Raw genomic sequence first — 22,981 nt, forward strand, 5'->3', positions numbered from 1 at the left:
CAAATAGAAACTTAGACATCTCCAAGGAAAATATCATATCATCTTTGTTATCAAGCACTTGAGACTACCATAATCAAAAGAATTTCTACCATCCTTGGTGCTCTCAACATACAAATTTTCTTCTTCAGGGTGAGGATAAATCTTGACTGAGATAACTTTGTCCCCCTTTTCTTTCATCAAATATGAAAATCTTTCATTTAAAACAGAGATATAGATTTGATCAATAAATAAAATCTTTATAGGAGCATTACCATTAATTGGAAAAGAGAAGTATGAGCCTCTTCGATAAAGTGGGTTATGTTTTGCAAAGATAAACCAAAACCAAGACCTCTAGGAAAATTCTTCATGTCTGAATGCCACGCTAATATAGTGTTGGAAACTAGTGAGCCAAAAACATTTTCCAAACAACCATGCCTCATCATAGACCTCTAATTTTTTTGAATTCATGTGCACATTACTTCTCATGTATTAAACCATTCTTTGCTGAAGAGAAAAGTAATCACATGCTTTTGGAAAAGATGTGTCGACATATTCGCACTCATAACTTTCCACTTGATCGTTTAATATAGAAATTTTAGAATCTACATCAAGGTTGAAATAGCACGAGTCTTCTTCACACATAGGTTCAATCCAAAATGAAACAATTTTATCATCCTTTGTAGCTATCAAGTCTGAAAAATCTTTATCCAAATTCAAAACTTCAATACTTGAATCAGTTGTAGAAGAAGACTTATATTCAACTAGCACCAAAGATTGATTAACTTCCATTTCATAACAAAGAAAAATGTAATCTAGTTCTTCATCATCTTCATGATGTTGCAACACATTGTAAGGCACATAAGATCTTTGTACAAAATCTATTCTTACACATTTTTCTTCAATTAAAATTTCAGACTTAATTTGATAATCACTGAAACATGATCCAACCTTTCCATCGATACATAGTTTGTTGGGAATGCTTAACTTTGCACTTTCATCAAAAGAAAATGATTCTAATATAGGATCATCATAAACTTGTGAAGATCTAAAATCATTTTTAATATCATCTTCTTCAAACTTAAAAGTTTCATATTCCGCTTGTGTACAAATTAAGGGATGACTTTCACAAGAAATATTATGCAAAAAATGATCTTCATCATTCTCTTCAAATTTGAAACTTTCAAAAATAGGAGAAATGGAAATCATGGGAAAATCCCCATTTTCTATTTTGCTTACCATTTCCTTGCCACCATAAAGAGTGTCTTTGTTCATTAAAATTTGTGCCTACAGAAGCTGGGGTATATTTTTTTCTCCAAGAACCAAGCAATTGACTAGTATTGCTTCTTCTTTTACTAATTTTTCTTCAGGTAAACTTTTTGAAACATACTTCCTTTTTCTTTAGTCTTCAACATTAAAATATCCTTGGATCACACACTTTAACAATAAAGTGGATTGATGATCTTTTGAGGGATTTAATCCTTTTCTTTCAGCTTTAGTAATACTTTGTTTAAATGCAGTCCAAAGGAATTGTAAGTTAGGATCACTCTCAACATTTATTTCTTCAAATGTGGGTTTCCTTTTGATTTTCTTTCTTGGTTGAACCTCTTGCTCACTCAAGATTGAAAAATTATAGGAAACAAAATTAAGTGGTACTTTTGAAACCACTTCATCATCCACCTTTAATTCATTGCTTATCTGCAACACCCTTTCCTTATAGTGATGTAATAACTTTGTCTTCACCTCTAGCTCTTTCAATTTGTGATACCTGGCATAGACACCTTTCCATAACACAACTGGTGCATGATCTTCTTCGATACTCAGGTTCATTTTTCTCTCATCAAACAAATCATGCAGCACTAGATCATTCATTTGATGAAGTTCAATCAAAGAAGGATCTGGCCTTCTTCCTTTCACAACTTTAATGGGCATGGTCTTTTAATAACAGAGTCACCAATCTCCTATAGGTAGAGATAATAATAATTCTGAAAATGAAAACACCGAACTCCTCAACCAAAAATTATGAGAATCAATAACAGAGTCACCAATCTCTAGATAGCAGAGATAATAAAAAAATTAAGGAAACAATCTTCAACACTAATCTTCTTTTCTGCTTCCCTAGTAGAGTCACCAAAAATTTGTTTGTAAACAGATTGGTTCTTTTTAATTTAACTCTCAAATGCCCAAATCTAAAAGAACAACCAAATACCAAAATTTGGATAATCTATCTTCAGGTTGATAGATTTCCTCTAAATTGAAAGGTATAACTCCCTTATGAAATGATATTCAATGAATTTACTAGTTCGTAAACTAATTGGGTACGTTCTTAACCTGAGAATGGAAGAGGGAAAACAAAGCTAGCACCCGACAAAACTAACTTAGGAAAATTTTAACTCCTAAATCTAGCCAATGCCAAGAACCCATAATTCCTACTCCAACAATACCTACTCTTGCAGAAAAGAAGAACCCCTGCAAATGAAAAGGTTTTGCCATAAATACATTCTCCAGCAATCATTTGGTTTCTTCTAGTGACTTTTTAGTTCTGTACCTGATCTATCTCTTTGACTTCTCATCTTTTTCCTTTTGAAAATTGATATGCTTATTAAATTTTAAAGTTAATAATGATATATATTAACATATTTAAATTATATTTTAACAATTGACATTTAAATATGTTAAATCAATATCAAAAAATTTCCTTTGTTGAGAGGACAGCAAAATAGATATTGCTGCAAGGTAAAAATGGGTCATGTTTCGGGGGGCATATATTTTGATTCCGTTGTCGGATTGATCTCATCTTTGGATATATTTTTCCCAACCTAATTATCTTCATTTTGACTAGAGAAATTGAAAAAATAATCACTAAGTCAAAAGATATGAGCTACTGAATTCTACTCTATATGACTGTTACAAAATCAGAATTAATAAAATAAAGTTTCTAGCCATTCTTCTTTCAATGCTCTATAATCCACATGTCTTCGATTTTCCAGTATGTTATCTTCTATGCTTACCATGTTAATTCTCTATTGAAATTTGGGAGAGATTCTTTGGAATGCTTATGGCGAAAATTTAATTTTTGTTTTCTCCCTTTTGTGGAAAATTGAACTTTGACTGCAAAAGTCGTAGTGGAAAATGAATTTTCCATTTTAGATTTAATGTCATGTTGATTTCCAAATCTTCAAGAAATAAATCATTATGAGATTATCATTCTTTTTTTAATAAATTAAGAGCTCTTTTCCATCTCTCTATTGTGGATTTGATGCTTGGTGGAAATTGCATTTTTGAGTGCGAAAAGCGCACCCAATCTTCAATTTTCCATTTCCATGTAGTGGGTACAATTTTGATGTAGATTGATTCATAAATTACTTTTTTGGAGTAATCTTGATACTATACCCCATATACCTTCATTGTGGATTGATATTTTCCTTTTCTCTCCTCATGTGGAAAACTGAACTTTGACTATGAAAGGCACAGTAGAAAATGAGTTTTCCACTACACTTTTCCCTTTGGTGGAAAATGAGTTTTTTAGTATGCTTTTCCCTTTGGTAGAAAATGAAACATTTGCTTCTCTAATGGAAAATCTAAAAATGACTGCGAAAGGCACAGCGGAAAATGAGTTTTCCACTATGCTTTTCCCTTTGGTGGAAAATCCCAAGTTGACTACTCCATTGTGGAAAATTCAAGAAGTGCTTCTCCATGGTAGAAAAATGAACTTTGACTTCCGTTTGCTTTCACATTTGTATATCTAGACTCAGTAAAAATTCAATCTTTCATAGAGATTTTGTTAAGCATACTGGGAACAATTTTGGAAAATTCTTTACATGAGGCGACTTTAAAAGTTTTTAAAATGATGAACTAAAAGTGCACCTACAAAAAATAAGGATCCTAAGCAACATAAAAAAGGTGATGACTCACTTTCACAACATAATATTGAATCCAAGTCCTCTTCAAGAGAGTAATAATCTAAAAGAAAGAGAGATAAATGTGCTTATTGCAAAAAGTTAGGACATGATGAGCATAAATGTTTCCATAAGAAGATTAATGAGCTCACTCACATTCTTCAAAAGAAAAATATCTAATTTCCCTCAATAGTATCTTCTCCTTCTTCTCAATATTAGGTAGCTGCTACATCTACATCATCATCTAGAGGAAAAGGACAAGCACTCATTTCTTCCACACATCCTGAGCAAGTTAAATGACTTCTTGATTCAGGTGCATCACATCATATGAAATCTTCTATGGATATGTTTTCTTCTATTGAGCCTTGTACTTCTCCACTTTTATTGATGGGTAATAATACATTCATGACGGTTTGTGGGAAAGGTTCTATTCCTATGGGAGATGGTACATTTAATGATGTTCTTTGTGTACCATCCTTGACCACTAATATCCTTTCCATTTACCAAATTACTCATGAGGCACAAGGTAAAATTGTTGAGTTCACTCCTGATTATGTCTATATTAGGGACATGGAGACTAGAGATGTCATAGCTAGGGGAATTGTTGATCATACATCATGCTTGTATTCTTTTTCACATTTTGTTGATAATGAAGATGCAATTCATGATGTACCTAACCCTTTATCAAGGGTGAATAATTCATGTGAGGAGAACATTGGACACTTGAATCATTTTTTTCATGAGACAAGTATTGAACTTCCTGCTCCTCCACCTCCTACTTCTTTAGACATGAGTTCTACTATTCAATAGGATGATCAATATGCTTCAAATCTTGTAGTGTTTGATAAATTCATGGATGCTCTTTTAGATGAGTCTCATAATGCAGATTTGGTTAATACATTTGATGGAGTTTCTCTTCCAGATACTTTTTCACCTTCTTTGGAGATTGGATTTCCCAACTCTTCATGTTCTCTTCATTTTCCACATCTCATAGGTTATCTTGATGGTGTGATATAATCTTTGAGCTTGGAGAAACCTATTCAATCTTTAGAGATGCATACATGGAAACCTTCTTCCTCCTTGCTCACTTCTTACATGGAGTGGCTTCTTCATCATTTGATGTATTTATCTCTTCCTAAGGGATACATGTTTCTTATGGGCATTGGATTATATTTTTCTTGCAGGTACTCTTCACCTACATTGTAGCTTCTTCATTATGGGGGGAATATCATGTCTCCTTGTTTCCTTCCTATGAGGGGATCATTCTTTGTATATACATGATGTATGCAATTTTTGGGGGGTCTTGAGTACTCCATGCATCTTGTTTTCATCTCTCTTCTTGGAGGAAGGTTTTCTTATGAGGTTTTCTCTCTTTCTCCAGTTTATGAGAGATTATGTTTCATGTATTCCATTGCATATTGTACATGGGTACCTAAAATGGCCTTGTAGCCAAGAGCCATCTTGCATTGTGAGTTTAAGTGCATTCCTTTGAGTTGGACTTAAAGGGGGGTGTTGGTGTACTTAAATACTCACTAATTACACTTACTTAAGCTTACTTAGGATAATACATTGTATAGTAGTTTGTGATTGAGACACTTAGGAGTTTACACCTCAATTAAACACATGTTGTAGGAGAATTTTACTCTAGGTGATCATAGTTATTATCTCATTCCACCCTTAGTGTACTTATCATATTATCATCCTCATCATTGCACATACTTCATTGCATAATGGAGGATGATCCACCTTTCATGGACATGTGATTCCACCTTGTGTGGGTGATAGCTTATCTTCTCCTTATCATTGTCTCTTGTCACCTCTCCTATATAAGGAGGCCTATTATGTACATTTCAAATCAATCCATTAGATGTCAATCAAGTGCATTATCAATGATAGCATTCTTGCATCTTCATGCAATTATCTTGCCATTCTCTTGTGAAAGTTAGTCTTTCATTTAATTCTAGGGGTGTTGTAGAGTCACCTAAAACTCTAATAGGAAACCTAGGTCATAACAAAAACACAGAATAGAATAGGACAAGAAATCTTATTTGAACCTACAATACAAGACCAAGGTGCATCACAAGTCATTGTGGTAGAATAGGGAAAGCATGAAGAGAAAGAGTTGACACCACAACTAAAGGAGAAAACATCTATATAAGCCTTGGTAACCTTACCAACATCTGGCACTCCTTCCACTCAAACTCTTTAGAATCCAAGCATAGATGCAACCCCATTGTAGATCTCTGTGTCAAGCCTAAGTTCATCAAAGGATGAATAATTAATCCAATATAGAGATGTGAGCCTTGATGAAGAAGTTATTTTTCCCAAGTATGATTATGATACAATAAGCATAAATAAAATTGACATACTCCAACAAGCCCTAGCAAGAAAGAAGCATCAAGAAATACTCAGGAGAGAGCATAGGCAAAAGCAAGCACTACAAGATATTAAAGACATTTTTTTAGATGCATTCAATCACCAAATCTATATGAGACCAAGCCACTAATTGAATAGCTAACAAAAATAGTAGAAAAGATGAGTGATGCTGACTTAGATAGAAATGGAAAATTGCTAGAATGGTCAGATAAGAAATTTCAGAGAAAAGTCAATGAAAAGATATAAGGTGACATAGCACTAACACAAGATGTGAAGAAGGTACTTGAGAATATTTTCTCATTGTACACTAAATTATGTAATCCAAAACTCTTCACCCAAGAGACTAGAAGTCACATTCTGAGTTTGGAAAGTCAGATAAGTTCATCAGGTGCAAAACTGCCAATGACGCCAGCTCAGAGTGAGAAACACTTTAGGATATTGCTTCAATCCTAGAGTCAATTTGATACATTATCAGTAGATAAGGCCAATATAAGGGCCAAACTTATTAGCATCCAAACCACCTTGACTCCTCATATGGAAATTTTGTACAAGCATTTAGGCTACGTTGAAACCTTAATGAAGAAATACCCCCATCTTTCAATAGTAGATAGTTTAGTCAACCTTGTTGTCAAGCTTTCTATCCAAGTAAAGCCTCTAAATGTTTCATGTGAGAACTAGGATGCAACTCTTAAGATAATCTTAGATTTCCATAAATATTTTTTTGGACAAATGTACAATAAGTGTATAGCCCATTGACATAAGTGTCAAAAAGGGGGAGATGAAATACTTTGGGGGAGAGATAGAATAAAGGGGGAGAGTATCAAGTAAGATATAGGAGAAGGAGAATAAGACAAAGGGGGAGAGAAAAAGATAAAAGAAATGATATAAAAGGGGAAGAAAAAAAATTTGGATATAGAACAAACCTATCAACTCAAGGGGAGTTATCATAGTTTTGAGGTATCTAAGCTATTACAATTTTTTTTGAAATTTTGAAGTTTTGTATATAAGTCAAGTTAGAGATATGTTATGCTCATAAGGAGAAGGATATTAATGCATACTCAAGTGTTTTTGATGCTCATGTCAAAGGGGGATATTGTTGATCTCATATTGGTTTTGACAAGTGAGTGTTAACACACTTAATTTATTTACTTAGTTTATATTGAACAAGTAGTACATGTTGAGCACAACATGTATATATTATAGAGCATGTCAAGTCAACAATGAGTGCCAAGCTACTCATATGATGAGTCACTCAAGTGTCGAGTAGACAATGTATGCCGAGTAACATAGGAGCCAAATAAACAATGGATGTTGAGTGATATAGACGATGAGTCACAACATAGAGAATAATATATGTTGAGCATCAAAAACTTTAGATGTTGAGTGACACAATTTTGACACATTTGTTTGTAATGGCACAAACAACTATGTAAACCATTTTTGAGCTGACTTAAGATTGAATTTTGATATTTTAGAGATAGGGACTAATCTCAAGTTGGATTCCCTATGCAATTACATGTAGCCGATCAAAAAATAGGAAGGTTTAAGAGAAAAAATGAATGAATGTCATCCATAGATTCATACCTAACCCTAAGTCACCAAAGTCTTTTTAAGGAGGGAAAACCCTAAACTATCTATGTAGAGAAGAAGAGAAGTTTTCATGCAAAAATAGAGCATTTTTGTTGGCTAAGGAAATATGAAGTAAGATTGCATTGCTAAATCAGTTAGAGCAGCACAGAGGAAAGGAAAAGGATACAAAAAAGAGACATTTTGATCAAGGAGGATCAGAAAATATATCAGTTTATAGGTGATCAGTTATCAAGTAATCAAGTGTTGATCATAGGATCAATGTTGAGACATTCTAACAGGTGATTTCAATCAAAATCTATTAATAGAGTAGTCCTAATAGGCTACATGAAATCCTTTAATAGGGTACTTATTTAATTGTAAGTTAAATTCTTTTAACCAGACACACTTCTAATAGGGTGTTGAAATCCTCTAAAAGGGTAAGACCTAATAGTCTTTGTATGCCTTTAATAGGGTAGACCTTTCATAGGGTAGATCATGTTTCATGGTCAAAAAATTGTAACCTTCATAAGATATACTTTATTATTGTAGTAGTGAAGATTTGTGGGTGTCATCCACACCCCAGTTTTACCTTATCATTGGAGGGTTTCTGGGTAATCACATCTAGTGTTATGCATGTGAATGCTTATATGTTTACATAATTTATATGTACATACTTTACATGTTATTTTAGTTTACTCATTGAATGCATGAGATGGATGTGCGGTGAAAGTTTTATGGGTTCAAGTTTAAACCACTAATTGACCCCTCCAACCCCCCCCGCCCCCAAAGAAGTTTACCTTTCCTATTGTAATTCCAACATCAGAGGTCTTGTCTTTTAATTCCTTTCTCAATGCAAAATTTATTGAATTCATTGGAGATGAATTCACTACCTCTATTTGATTTCAAACATTTCAACTTCTTTTCAGTTTCTTTTTATACTCTCACTAGATACTGCTTGAATTTTTAAAAAGCCTGTGATTTTTCTTTTAGATACATTACAATCATCATTCTAGAATAGCCATCAAAAAAAAGAATAAAAAAATTATCTCCACTATAAATTTCTATTCTAATAGGTGCACATAAGTCTATATGCACAAGCTCTAAGACTTCTTCAGAATGATGGTTCTTGCTTTTGAAACTAGTCTTTCCCATCTTACCAATTCAACAATTTTTGCATAGACCCATATCAAGTTTCCTCAAGATAGGAATACGTCTTACTCTTCTATGTTTTCTTATCTTAACTAGATTATCAAAGTTTACATGACATAATATTTTGTGTCACAACTAGCTTTCTTCTACTTGAGCAATAAAACATGAACTTTCACTAAGATCTAGATAAAATAGGTTACCTTTTGTTTGTTTGTCAGATCCTACCAAATTTCCTTTTTCATCCAGCAGTTTGGCCTTCCCATTCATAAATTCTACCTTGAATCCAATGTTATTCAACTATGCCACACTCAATAGATTGTTCTTTAGTCCTTCAACTCAATAAGCATTGTCGCATATAAGTTTATTAGTCAAAGAGATACATCATTTTCCTTTTATGCAACAAGGTTCATTGTTTCCAAATCTCACACTACCACCATCATAATATTCCATATGCTCAAACTTTTTTTTGTCTCCAATCATATGATGTGAATAGCTACTATCAATAATCCATGTATCATTATCGCTAACATAAGAGATAACTTCCATCTTATCTCCTTCATCATCAAATTCATTTTTTACAACAATATATACCATTTCATCTTCATTGTTATTAGAATCTTTAGCCATAAAACAAGATTTCTTACCTTTGTCCTTGTAGTCTTTTTAGTTTTTGAATTCCTTCTTACCCTTGTACTTATTATTTTTCTTTTCATCATTGTTTTCTCTATCTGGGCATCTTATAGCAATGTGACCAACTTCTTCACAAGAAAAGAAGATTAGAGGAATCTTACCTTTGTACTTTCCTCAACCTTTGGAATATTTCCTTGCAAGTAGGGTTTCAACAACTTTAAGATCACTATCTAAACTTTCTTCTTCTTCTTCACTTCTTGATTGATTTTCCTTTCATTTCTTACTATTTTTCTTGAGTGAGAGTTTGGCTTCAAATGCAAACTCAATACCTTTGGAACTAGGAACATAGTTCTCATAATTATCCAACTCAAAAGCTATCAATCTTCCAACTAGAGCATTCAAAGTTATTTTTCTATTTGGATCACATCTCATCTCTTGAATAGAAAACACTTTAGTTGCATAAATGGGAAGAAGGGTTCTAGATACCTTGCTTACAACTATTTTTTCATCAATGTCTCCTCCAAATGCTTTAATTGCACTCACATTTGTTTTGATTCTCTTAACATATTTTGCAATTTTTTCATCGTCTCTCATCTTCATCTAATAAAATTATCCTCTAAGAGTTTGAGCTTTCACTCTTCTTACATTATCATCTCCTCCATATATTTCTTTCAATTTAATCCACATATCATAAGTTGTAGTACAACTTTTGACTTCATCAAATTCAGCATAATTAAAAGAAGATGCAATATCAATCATCATGATGTTATTGTTTTTCTTTTCAATAATATCTTCAACTAATAATGTTCTAGCTGAAGTCTTGTATTTAGCATCAAAATACTTACAACCCGAGTCACTGATAGTTGCTAGATGTAACCTCATAAGTCCTTTCCATGTTGCAAAGTTGTCTCGGTTCAACCTAGGAATCTCTCTTCTATAAGACATCCTAATCTTTATGTTAGGTCCTTGAAACCTTCTCTACAAGCACCAAAAGCTCTAATACCAGTTGTTGGAAATATAAGAGTAACTAAGAGGGGAGGGGTGAGTCAGTTACCACTAAAATAAATCCTAGATCCCTTAGATTTCAATACAAAATAACTCTAAAAACTAAACTCTATTGATGCTTGGCAAATGCATAGAAATATGTTGTAACTCAATAAACATTGAAAATGCTCGAAAAATGCTTAACATGAAAATATTAAGATGTTATCTATGATTACCATTACTTTAACTTAGTTGCAAATACATAAAAGAAATAGCATGAGCACATTTGACATCAAGATTTAACATGAAAACTAAATTTGAGAAAAACCACCATTTGCAACTAGTTACTGATTTTCACTCTTCTGAAGTGAGCCCTGTTATGAGCCAACCTTACTTAAGGTTACAAAACACATTTTGAGGTGTGACCTTGTTAGAGGATTTAATCACCCTATTAGGAGTGGTCTTGAAAGAGTTATTATGAAAATTTAATAGAAATGCCACCTTGTTAGAGGATTTACAAATAGCTATTAAGCCAACTACATTAAGAGATTTAGATCACTGCTACAATGGTTAGAGATCAACAAGAAGATGACTTGATTTCAGATGAAATTGAATTGTTGATTAGATATCTCAATTTTGGCTTGTATACTTGATCCTTCTTGACCAAATATATCATTTTAGCTCCACAAGGATATTTTTCTTATCCTACTAATTTGCTTCCTCTTAGAATCATCAAATCTTCAATTATCTTCTATGCATTCACACTTTCTAAATCTCAACTTGACCTTATATTTGTATCTTTCATATTGTCAAGTTAGTTAGAATACAACTTAGAATTATTAATAGTCATCTCCTTAGTTGGCTAGAACCAATAAATAATTCAATTGAACTTAATATGCCAAAACAAAAAAATCCTTCATTAGTTGACCCTGCTCCATGGACACTAACTCAGAAATGATTTTCTTGTGTTAACCAAGTGAATTTAGTCAACACTACATACTTGCAAAGTTCCTTTAGTAACTAAGTGAGCTCAATTAATATTGGTTCCATCCAACATTTCCTTCATTAATTGAGTGAGCTCAATTAACACTCAACTTCTACAAAATTTTCTTGAGTGCCCTAGTGAACTCTGTAAATGTTGTCTTCTAAACTAGGCAAACTCTGGAATGCTCGATAGATACAAAAAACTATATTCAATGTCTAAGTGAGCTCAACATACAATGACTGGTAATGATATGACCATTTGTGTAACATCAAAGACAATACATAATTAATCAAATGTTTTAATAGTAATGAGTTTGGTCATTATGCATCTAAATGTCCTAAAAGAGAGAGAAAAAGTATAAGGGAAAGTTAAATCCTAGGAGACCTAGGAATTTCTTATATGCTAATGAAGAAGAGGAATTTAATGAAGAAGGTCAGACTAAAAGTGATGATGAGATAGGATTTGTAGCTATTAAGAAAGATGATCTTGATAAAGAAATTAGAGAAGAAAAGGCTCCAGTTTCCCAAGTTTAAAAGAAATTTGATTGGATAATAGATAGTAGTTGTTCACATCACATGGTTGGTGATATGAATAACTTTTTTAAATTCAGAAACTATGATGGAGGTATTGTTAAAGTTGGTAACAATGCAACCTATCATATTACAGGGATTGGATCCATTACTTTAGATGGAAAGACTAACATTGATGATGTTTATTTTGTTGATGGACTAAAGCATAATTTTTTGAGTGTTGGATAGTTGTGGACAAAGGGTATCAATTGCAATTCATATAAAAGACTTGTACTATCAAGAATAAGGATGGTAAGATGATTGGAACTAGAACTAGGTCCAGAGTTAATGTATTTCAATTGAATCTCACTAAAGTGACATGTTTGTTTGCTAAAGTGGATAGCAATTGGTTATGGCATAGGAGATTCTATCATATAAATTTTGATAATATTGTAAAAGTTAGTGGCACATTTACAGTAAGAGATTTTCCTAAGATAATAAAGCCTACTAATGTTGTTTACAAAGAATATATTTTGGCTAAGCAGAAGAATGTATATCTTCTCGGTAAGAAATTCACAACCATACAGAAGCTAGAGATTGTTCACATAGATCTGAGTGGTCCCTTTAGAATAACAGGATTCTTTAGTGAAAGTTAATTCATGATTTTTGTTGATTATTTTAGGAGAATTATGTGGGTAGCATTTCTTAAAGAGAAGTCTAAAGCTTTTGAGAATTTTAAGATATGTAAGAATAGAGTTGAGAATGAATTTGGTGTTAAGATAAAATGTTTGAGATTAGATAGAGGAGGAGAATTCACCTCTAGAGAGTTTAATATGTTTTGTGAAGAGAATGGAATTAAGAGATAGTTATCTTCACCTAGGACACTTGAATAATATGGGATTGTAGAGAAAATAAATAGACAATAGCAGAGGCAACAAGCACAAAGTTGTTTAAGAATAATGTATCCAATACATTTTGGAGAGAAGCAAACAATACTAAAGTGTACACTATGAACGAAGTACAAATTAGAAAAGGTATGAGAAAGACCCCTTATGAATTATGGTCCGGTCATTCACCATCAGTTAAGTATTTCAGAATATTTAGAAGCAAGTTTTATACTAAGAGAGATCATTATGTTGGTAAGTTTGATCCAAGAAGTGATGAAGGTATATTTCTTGGCTATTCATTGAAAAGAAAGGCATATAGATATTTTAAACACGTAACTAAGACAATAGTTGAGTTTGCAAATGTAACGATTGATGAAAAAGTTTGGAACATTTAGAAAAAATAAAAATGATAGATTATAATTTAAATGAAGAAGAAGATAAATCTAGATTGGTTTAAAAAAATGCTAAAGTTTTCTTTGAGACTTGTTGGGACTCAAAATTGAACCCCGAATTTTGAGTACCATTGAGAAAATTAAGCCCTCAAATGCTTTTAATGCATATGTACTTGGTTGTACTTTTGAGCCCCATGAGGTGTTTAATATTTCTAAAACCTTGCATTTAGTGCATCTATGTATTTCATGAAGTTAAACTGGCATTCCAAATCATTCTATGAAGTCCCATTTTGAGCATTTGCCAAATTTGTGTTTTCACCCAAGTGTCAAACATCAACATGCCATGTTTGCAATCAAGTATCTCACACCCAGTAATGTTTCATGACTCACCACTTTGGAATTATTTAGTGTGTATACCAGAGAGCCTATGTTTTAGATTTTGAGTCATTTCAAATTCTTTTGACTAGATTTTGAATCCCTCAAAGTTGGTCATTTATTTATGTCATGCTGATGTGAATTGTTCTAAATTCTAGGAAGTGCTATTTGACTTGCTATAATTTTGACCTAGTTAACCAAAATGAGAAAATTCCTTTTGCATTACATTTTAGAGGATAGAGACTTGCCATGTTTCAATTTTTAGCTTATGATGAATCCGTTTGATTAGTTTTCAAATGTGATTCCAAATGTAATTTCTAAATTTTTACTGGTGTCAAAAAAGGCAGATTTGTCAAAACCCCTATTCATGATGTTATAACTTGAGATCCATGATAGATGAGATCAAATGGATTGTACCACTATGTTTTACTCTAAAAATTATTCAAGTATGCCAATTTTCAAATCTTGATGAATCTGTCTACACACTTTTCCAAATCAATTCCATTTGTAAAAAATACTTTTTTGACCTTGTTTCTAGTCTACAAATTTTGAGTAACCCACTTTGACTACTCACCATTAGCATCCTGTTATTCATAATCAGCCCTAATCATAGATTCATATTATCCTCATGAAAGTGAACCAACATCCCACTTTTCGTATCCCCAAGTATCATTTTACCTAGTTTTCAAAGCCAAATTCAAACACGATTTATTATTTTCTAACATGTTTACTTATAGGCAGTTTTGAGAGGGCAACTTGAATAGTTAATATCTTTTGACTGCAAATTTTTCATGAGACAAGATTCGATAGAGTAGGAGTACACACAACAAAGAATCAATATGTTTGTTTTCAAAGCTTGGTTAGGTAATTTGGTCAATTTTTAAAGCTAGTCAAAGGACCTTATGGCATTAAATTGATAGTTTGTAGTGTAATGATAAAATGAGTTTTAAATTTGATTTCTTGGTGTCAAATTTGCTTCAAATCAATATTAGAGGTTCATTGGATCAATTTGGCCTCTCAATTGTTCAGAAACAAACAAAAAAAAATAGTCAGACCCACTCTGGGGCCCCACTAACTCCCATCAGATCGATGAAATTGTGCATGAATTGAAGTTTTTTAAATTGCAATTGGTTCATATATGGGGTCTCCATGGTTTCTTTCATTAGAAAACCCATGCCATGATATTAGAGCAAAACTCAAGCATTCATGTCATCTTCTTTTCACTCATGATTGATTAAATTATTTGCTAGGTGTTCTTTGAGTCTTTCGATAAGCCATGGAAAGGTTACTGGATTCCTTCTGAGAAGGAAGATTATCAAGGAAAATGGAAGCTTGAAAAGAATGACGCTTATAATGACTATGGATTGCTTGTTAGTCAAGTAGCAAGGAAATATGTTGTAGTGGTTAAAATACCAAAAGTGCATTTCAAAAATGATCCAATGGTTCTGCAATATGATCTCAAGCTAAGAGGGGAAATGGATAGCAAGTTTGTGGAGTCTACAAAAAGGGGATTACTTTGGGATCAACTGGTAGACTATTTAATGGCACAAGGAATCAAGCCGGATGCAAAACAATGCAAGGAGAAATAGGATAAACTTGCAGCAGAATAAAAAAATGTTGTAGATGAAAAGAAAGATGCTAGCTTGAGTCTATATTTTGTAGAGGTAGTAGCCATACTAGGATGACATCTTGTTAATTTAGAGTAACTGCCATCATTTTTAGATTCTTAAAGTTCTTGCATTAGGTGGGACTATACTAGTAGCTGCAATGCTGAATGAGCCTTGCTTTCCATTTTCAAATGTAGATTGAAGGCCATTTTAATTGAACTAATTCAAATTGGCTAGACAACCCATGCCAAGAGCTGCCAAAGGAAATCCTCAAATGGAGAAACATAATCTAATACAGAGGATTAGTGATCAATCAACTTCATTACCAAGATAATGCATGAACTCAAAAAGGAATCAAAGGCACAAGGAAAATTTTTTGAGGTGCCCATGTTATGACAAGAAAAGAAAATGAATTTGATGCAGTGGACAAACAATGTCCAATGAAGAAAAATGTCAGAAATGACATACAAAAGAGACCACTATCCCACACAAAGGAGCACACTGATAAGTAAGGGACCTACATCATATGAATAGGGGAGACATTTTATGTTGGGGCAACAGTCAAGGAGTTGAGAGCTCCATGCAATAAAAGAAGCAACCCGTAGACTATGAAAAGGGTAGAGTACTCCATGCAAGGAACTAACTTAGAGAGTAAAGGCCAAGGGAAGCTCCACATGATGGAGTAAAAGGCCATGGCCAACAAAAAAGACAGCCCACACATAGAGAAACAAAAAGGAATGCAGATGATGGAAGTAGTTGGGAGAGCTAAGAGAAAACCATTATCCCACATTTATGCAATAGGGAGTTTTCATAATTTTTAAATAACATTTCACTTGTATGCTAAGTGTGTTAAGAGACACACATGTTTTGAAGTGCCAGCAATTGACGACGGGCCCGCAGGGTCTGAAGTCAAACTATTTTGACTCACTAACTAAGACCAAAGGAACATGTATGAGCGTAAGATAGTTTCAAAGCTTCTATAGTGCTACAACCACCCCATATGGTTGGGAGGTGGATGATAAAAGAATTAGGACCCTATGAAATGAGGCCCAACATATGGGTGTAAATCAAATTTTAAAGGGGCCTGATGTTATGCTTAGGTCATGAGAGCATAAAGGACATACATTGTAAGAATGGAAAAGCAAATTTTCAAAGGTTTTGATGCTACAAGAAGGGTTTCAGCATATGGGTGGAAGGGATGTATGAGCATAAAGCAAGATTTGAAAGCCTCTGGTGCATTAATATTAATTAATATTTCAAATTGTTGTGGCCAATAGAAAATTGACAAGTGGAATAAGGAGAAAATGAAATATAAAATAAAATCAAAGTCCAAAGTATTCAACACATAAATCATTAAAATGTGAAGATTTAAATGAATTTAAAAGTTTTTTATATAGTTCAAACTATATAAATTTTAAATTTTTCCATTTTAATGCAAAGCCACGACTTCAGAGCCAGTTTTTCAAATAGCCACCATAGGGGCATTTTTTGTCCAAAATAGCCAATTCAATATACTATTGGAGCTGGGAAGAAGTGAATTTTCCAGATATGGGGTCATTCTTTGAGCAGGTCTTCATCGGTTCACTCTATAAGCAATTTTGTGTTTTTTGAGGCATTCTCAGTGGAACAGGTAGACTTCATCATGGAGCACCAGAATCAATTAAGAGGGAAACATTAATGTTTATTGAAGCATAAAATGAATTTTGAAAAGGTTTTCTTTCATTTAAGAGGTCATTTTAACTTATTTTTGTTGTTGCCTTGGGTTTAGATCTGGCATTAAAATCAATTATTTTTTCAATCAAATACCTAAGATATTTTATGCTTGTAGAGGTCAAATGATGGGGATTTGATATGCAGTTACAGAGAGAGGGTAGAGAGATGTTTTTCAACTTCTTGGGAAAGAATTCTAAGTGTACACTTGTCATCTTTTAATCAAATCTAGGAATTCTTTCCACCTTTATCATCCTCTTTCCTTCTTATTGTAGAGGTTATAGTTTTTGGAGAAAAACCTCTCACTGCTATGATACCATGTCTTGGTTCTACTTCTGATGTATTCCCAATACTATGACACCACATTTTCTTCAACAAATTTCTCTTGTATGAATAGTAGTAATGAAGAAAACATAGATAGTTCAAATCTTTTATGTGTTTCTATGTTTTAATTTTAGGCATATGAATGTATTATTTCAAGAAAATCAATACAAAGAACAACAGGTGTTGAGCTTCATTTTAAATCTTGTCCCCTTTACCAGTAACTTTCAATGTTTTATGATCTTTGAACAATGAGCCTAGGTCATAGTTGTAGTCCCTTTTAGTTGTATGTTGTTTCATTGTTGCTAATAATTCAAGGAACTATGTAAATGCTTCAGGGAAATTAACAGGGTTGCAAGTTTATTGAGGAGGATATCAGGTAAGAAATTTAGATTGAACATAGATGTCTATTTACAAGGTGAATGGATAGATTAGATATCTAAATATATGAATAGGTATTAGGTATCCATATGTATGTGTTTGATTCATGGAATTGCCCAATAGATAAGGCATTGATCAACTATAGGATCATTAGTTCTTACTATTGCATATTAGGGGTTTTGTTGAACTCAACATTATTAATCAAATGCTTTTCCCCTTTCATGTTGAAGAGCTGAAAAGTCTAACCCTCACTCAATTTATGAATTTCATAGATTTTCATTTAGCTACTATAGATCTATGTTATTACATGAATTATTAGGAGAAATAAGGGTTAAATATGCTTTAATAGGTTTATATTTATGCTTAAATTGCATTGATACCATATATCAAAACCTCAAGGTTAACCCGCCTAGGTCTTGCAAAGCTTTAAGTGAAGGAGTTATACCTTATAGTTGGCCCGACATTGTAGTTGAGTGTATCCATCATAGGAATTTGGTAGCCTTACATGCATTGGTCTAGTTTCTTGGTTATTTTCAAAACTGTTAAATCAGGAGCCAACAAGACTAATAATGATCTGCAGAATTATGTGAAAATTGTTGAGCAAAGAGGAGAGCATAGGTCTAAACCTAGAGATGAGATAAGAGTTGAGATATCAAATCCTACCCCTAATAGGAATTTGACAAAGATTCACCCTCCAATGTAGATAATTGGAAGCAAAGATAAAGGTGTGATGACAAGAAATAGAGTTAATGAGGAGCTATGTTTGGTTTCTCAAGTTGAACCTAAAAGTGCAAATGAAGAATGTAAAGATGATCATTGGATTCATGCAATGAACGAAGAATTAGATTAGATTGTGAAGAATGCAACATGGGAGTCAGTTCCTAGACCTAAAGACAAGAATGTGATAGGGACTAGATGCGTGTTTAGAAATAAGATGAATGAACAAGGTAAAGTTGAAAGAAACAAGGCCAAACTTGTATGCAAAGGTTACTCATAGCAAGAAGAAATAGACTATGAGGAGACCTATGCCCCTATAGCCTAAATGGAAGTAGTAAGAATTTTCTTGGCTTATGTAGTGAATAAGAAGTTCAAAGTATATTAGATAAATCTTAAATCATCTTTTTTGAATGGAGAACCTGAAGAAGAGGTATATATAGCATCTTGAAGGTTTTCCTCTAACAAAAGGCAAAGATGTGGTATGTAGACTAAAAAATTCTCTATATGGACTAAAGCAAGCAACCAAAACCTAGTATGCAAGGTTGGACAACTATTTGGAAAAACTTGGATTTTCTAAAGGTACGACATATAGTAACTTGTATCTAAAAGAAATTGAGAATGGCTTGCTGATAATCATAATATTTCTTGATGATATCATTTTTGGAGGTCATGATGAAGAAAGTGATAAATTTGCTGAGGAGATGAAGAATGATTTTGAGATGAACATGATGGGAGAAATGAAGTTTTTCCTAGGATTGCAAATTATGTAGAATAGTGATGGTATTTTCATTTCATAAGATAAGTACTTGAAAGATTTGTTGAAAAGGTTTAGATTGGAAAGTTGTAAACCTATTGATACACCTATGATAACTAGTCACATTTTATCTAGCAAGGATGAGACACCTACAGTTGAGCAAAAGAAGTACAAATTCATGATTGAAGGTTTGCAGTATTTGAATCACACCAAACTAGATATTAAAAATGGAGTTGGGATTGTAGCTATATTTCAAGATGATCCTAATGAGTATCATTATGTAGTAGTAAAGATAATATTTAGATATTTGAAAGGAACATCTGAGTATAGAATTTGGTATGATAGATCTAGTGATTTCACTCTATGTGCATATATTGATGCGGATTGGGAAGATAGTATGGATGAAAGAAAGACCACCTATGGTGTAGCATTCTTTCTCAAAGGAAGATTGGTTTCTTGGCTAAGCAAGAAACAAGATTGTATTTCAAAAAGTACGGTTAAGATAGAGTATGTTGTAATAGAAAGCAATTGCAATCAAGTTATGTGGATGAAACAGACACTGAAGGATATCAAGATTGAGTTTGTAGAACCTATTATCATATATGTGATAACACAAGTACAATAAGTATGTCTAAGGATCATATATTACATTCTAAGACTAAGAATATATCTATTAAGTATCATGTCTTGAGAGACATGGCAATAGAAAAAGAGATTAGACTAGAATATGTGAGTACTAAAGATCAAATTGGAGATATCTTTATGAAGCCCTTACCTAAAAATACATTTGAGTACTTGAGAGGTATGCTTGGGGTTATGTCCCTACCTACTTCTAAGTAGATGATGCAAAGATTACATTAGTCCAATGGTATAGAGCACTATTGTTAGACTAGACTGATTGCTAATGCTTCTTGCATGGGGAAGTATCTTTTATGAGATGAGTCATTAAGGACTCTTGGTATTTGGTCTTGAACAATGTCTTTGGAAACTTGAGCTAGTTGAATACTTGGAGCAATAAATTGACATAATGAAGCTTTTTTCATTGATGTCAATGGGGGAGAATATGCATAAAAAACATCTTCTAAGTATGTATGGGGAGAAGAGTGCATGGAAGTCTCTACTTTATTAGGGAGATTTAGAAAGATTCATGTAAAAGGAAAGAAGGAAGAATATCTCTATTGGGGAGATATGTAGCATAAGGAATTTTGATGTATTGCAAGTTGTTTAGTGTGAACAACTATTTTTTATCCTAAAGAAGAAGAATAGAGTAGTGTTCTAGAGGATTTCAAATTTGATTGATGAAGAGGATTTGAGAAGATGAGAACAAAACCAACATCAATAGAGTACTATTTGGTATTCTTGGAACTTAGATGTTTTACATCTATGCTTCCATCAATGACAAAGGAGGATATTTTTAGCATGAACGATGATGAACTACATTGGGGGAGTATCCTAAGAATTGGAGAGTATCAACATGTTGCATTCATGACTACGCTTGTCATTGATGTCAACATAGTAGTAAGTCTATGAAGACTGAGAGTAGTATATTGAGATGTTAGTTGTATGGACAAGGTTTTAAATTTCTAGTGATACACATTCATGGACATGTTCAACACAATGTCCTAATGTGAAGGTTCCATGCACAGAGTCTAGGTTGAAGATGTACAAAAGTTGTACCTAATTTAAAGAGAGTAGTACAGAGACAGGATACCTAAGAAGTGGTTTCTAATGTTTACATTATATCCTTTGATAGTGATACAATCTAGTGATGTGTGGTCTGCCAATGACAATGAAGAGTATGATGGTGATGTCAGCAATTGTGTAGGTCCAGAAGTCACATGTGTGAAGTTTTGTATATAGTGTAAGCCAATAGTGTTATTGTAAATGTAAATTAATTAATTATCTTATTATAATTAATTGGGAAAGCCTCAAGGCTGATTGGAGGAATTATTTTGAAGATATGGTATAAAGGAAAGATGTTTTCCTTGTTTCTAAGTGTGTTGAGTGCAAAAAGGAGCAAAATATTTACTGAATATGAGTAAGCAATCCAAGGGATTATTAGATGTGAGTTTTGAGACCTAGTTACAAGATTAGGAGTAGAAGTCTAGTTGACATGAAAAAGGAAGAGAAAGGAAGTACAATTCATTTCTATTATCAAGGAATGATACAAAGATATTTTGGACAATGAGTTCATTGATCTTTCCCTTGAAGCTATTTGGGTAGTGGGTCTAGTTGTCTTCCACAAATCCTAATAGGGCTGGAATCTCCTAACAACATCCATCCTCTAACAAGGAATATTTATATTAGTACATCATCTTATGGGTACCATCCCCACCGTGGTTTTCCCTCAGATCAAGGGTTTCCCTAGTTAACATTTTTGGTGTTATTGTGCATGAGTATCTTGTTGTGGTTTATGATTATATTTTTCATATGGTTAAAGTTTAATAAGGTTGATTATTGTGATATTAGTTGGATAATTGATTCACCCCACCCGCACCCCCCACCCCCCCACCCCTCTCAGTTATATTGGTGGACTATATATTCTAACACTTTCCTCCCAAGGTAGAGGTACAAGGGAGAAGGAACCATTATTGAGCTAAGTGTATAGGAAATTATGGAGAAATTATATAATATCTAATGTTTTAGGATGAAGACCCTAATCCAACTCATCATGGATGTAACATATTAAATAATCATATGTTAATTAAATGTTTATTAGAGTAGAGAAAGGAACATGAAAATCATGTCTCTTTGTTTTTAATATATTAGTCAAGAGGTTTAAGACAAGACTAAGATTCTATCAAACCATAACATGATTAGTCAAAGCTCCATAGAAATCATCAAGTTTAGTGGGGAGAGAACATGCAAAGGTGGTTCAGGATAATATTCAATAGGATAAACAAGGAAGTTTTGTTTATAACCCAATCCATACTTAGTAATTTTTTGAGGAGTAATAGGATCTTTAATTCCTTGTTCATAAAACCAAGTCCTACACTATCTTAACCTAGTTAGGCCATAGTGTCATACCCAATATTGTAAGTGTCTTTTAATGTGTTGGGAGAAATAGGTTTTCCTTAGAAAAGTAATGTGTGGTAGCAATGTTCATGAAAGAAACATACTTTTTATGTTTAGGATCTTAAGGTGATGACATCAAAGAGGGATATTTTAAAACCTCCTAAATATTTGAGTCATGAAGGATAGATTGAGGGTGATGGTAATCATTATGATTATGGGTGTTTTCATTATTAAAAGGAGGAGGATAACTTTAAGTATCATTAGATAAACCTCTTATATAATCCAAAATAGATATTAGAAAACTACATAAAATCTCATAACATTTTGAAGAGAAGCTTGGTTAGGAGGCCTCATGTTAATCAACCAGTCCAATTCTTCTATATACAAGTAAGACATGAAGAAACACAAATATCATAAAATAAAAACTTCATAGAAATCATGATCATGATAAAGAGAAATCATAATAAAAGCTAAGACCATAATAAGTCCTATCCATGTCATTTTAGAGAGTTTCATGTTAAAAAAATCCAAAGGAAAAATCAAGGATATAAAAATTCAAAGGGAGATCACACAAAAGAGATTTGACCGAAAGAATGAGAAAGAAGATATAAATATCACCAATGCAAACAAGAGAAAATTAGATCTATATGCACAATCAAGAACACAAAGTTAGTTTTTGATTTGGAAAATAGGTTTTACGGGGATCCTAAAACCCAAAGTTTTACAGCAATAAACAACTTAAAAG

Source organism: Cupressus sempervirens, chromosome 2 (assembly GCF_028749045.1).
Source record: "Cupressus sempervirens isolate cs-2001-9-10 chromosome 2, ASM2874904v1, whole genome shotgun sequence".
Lineage (NCBI taxonomy): Eukaryota > Viridiplantae > Streptophyta > Pinopsida > Cupressales > Cupressaceae > Cupressus > Cupressus sempervirens.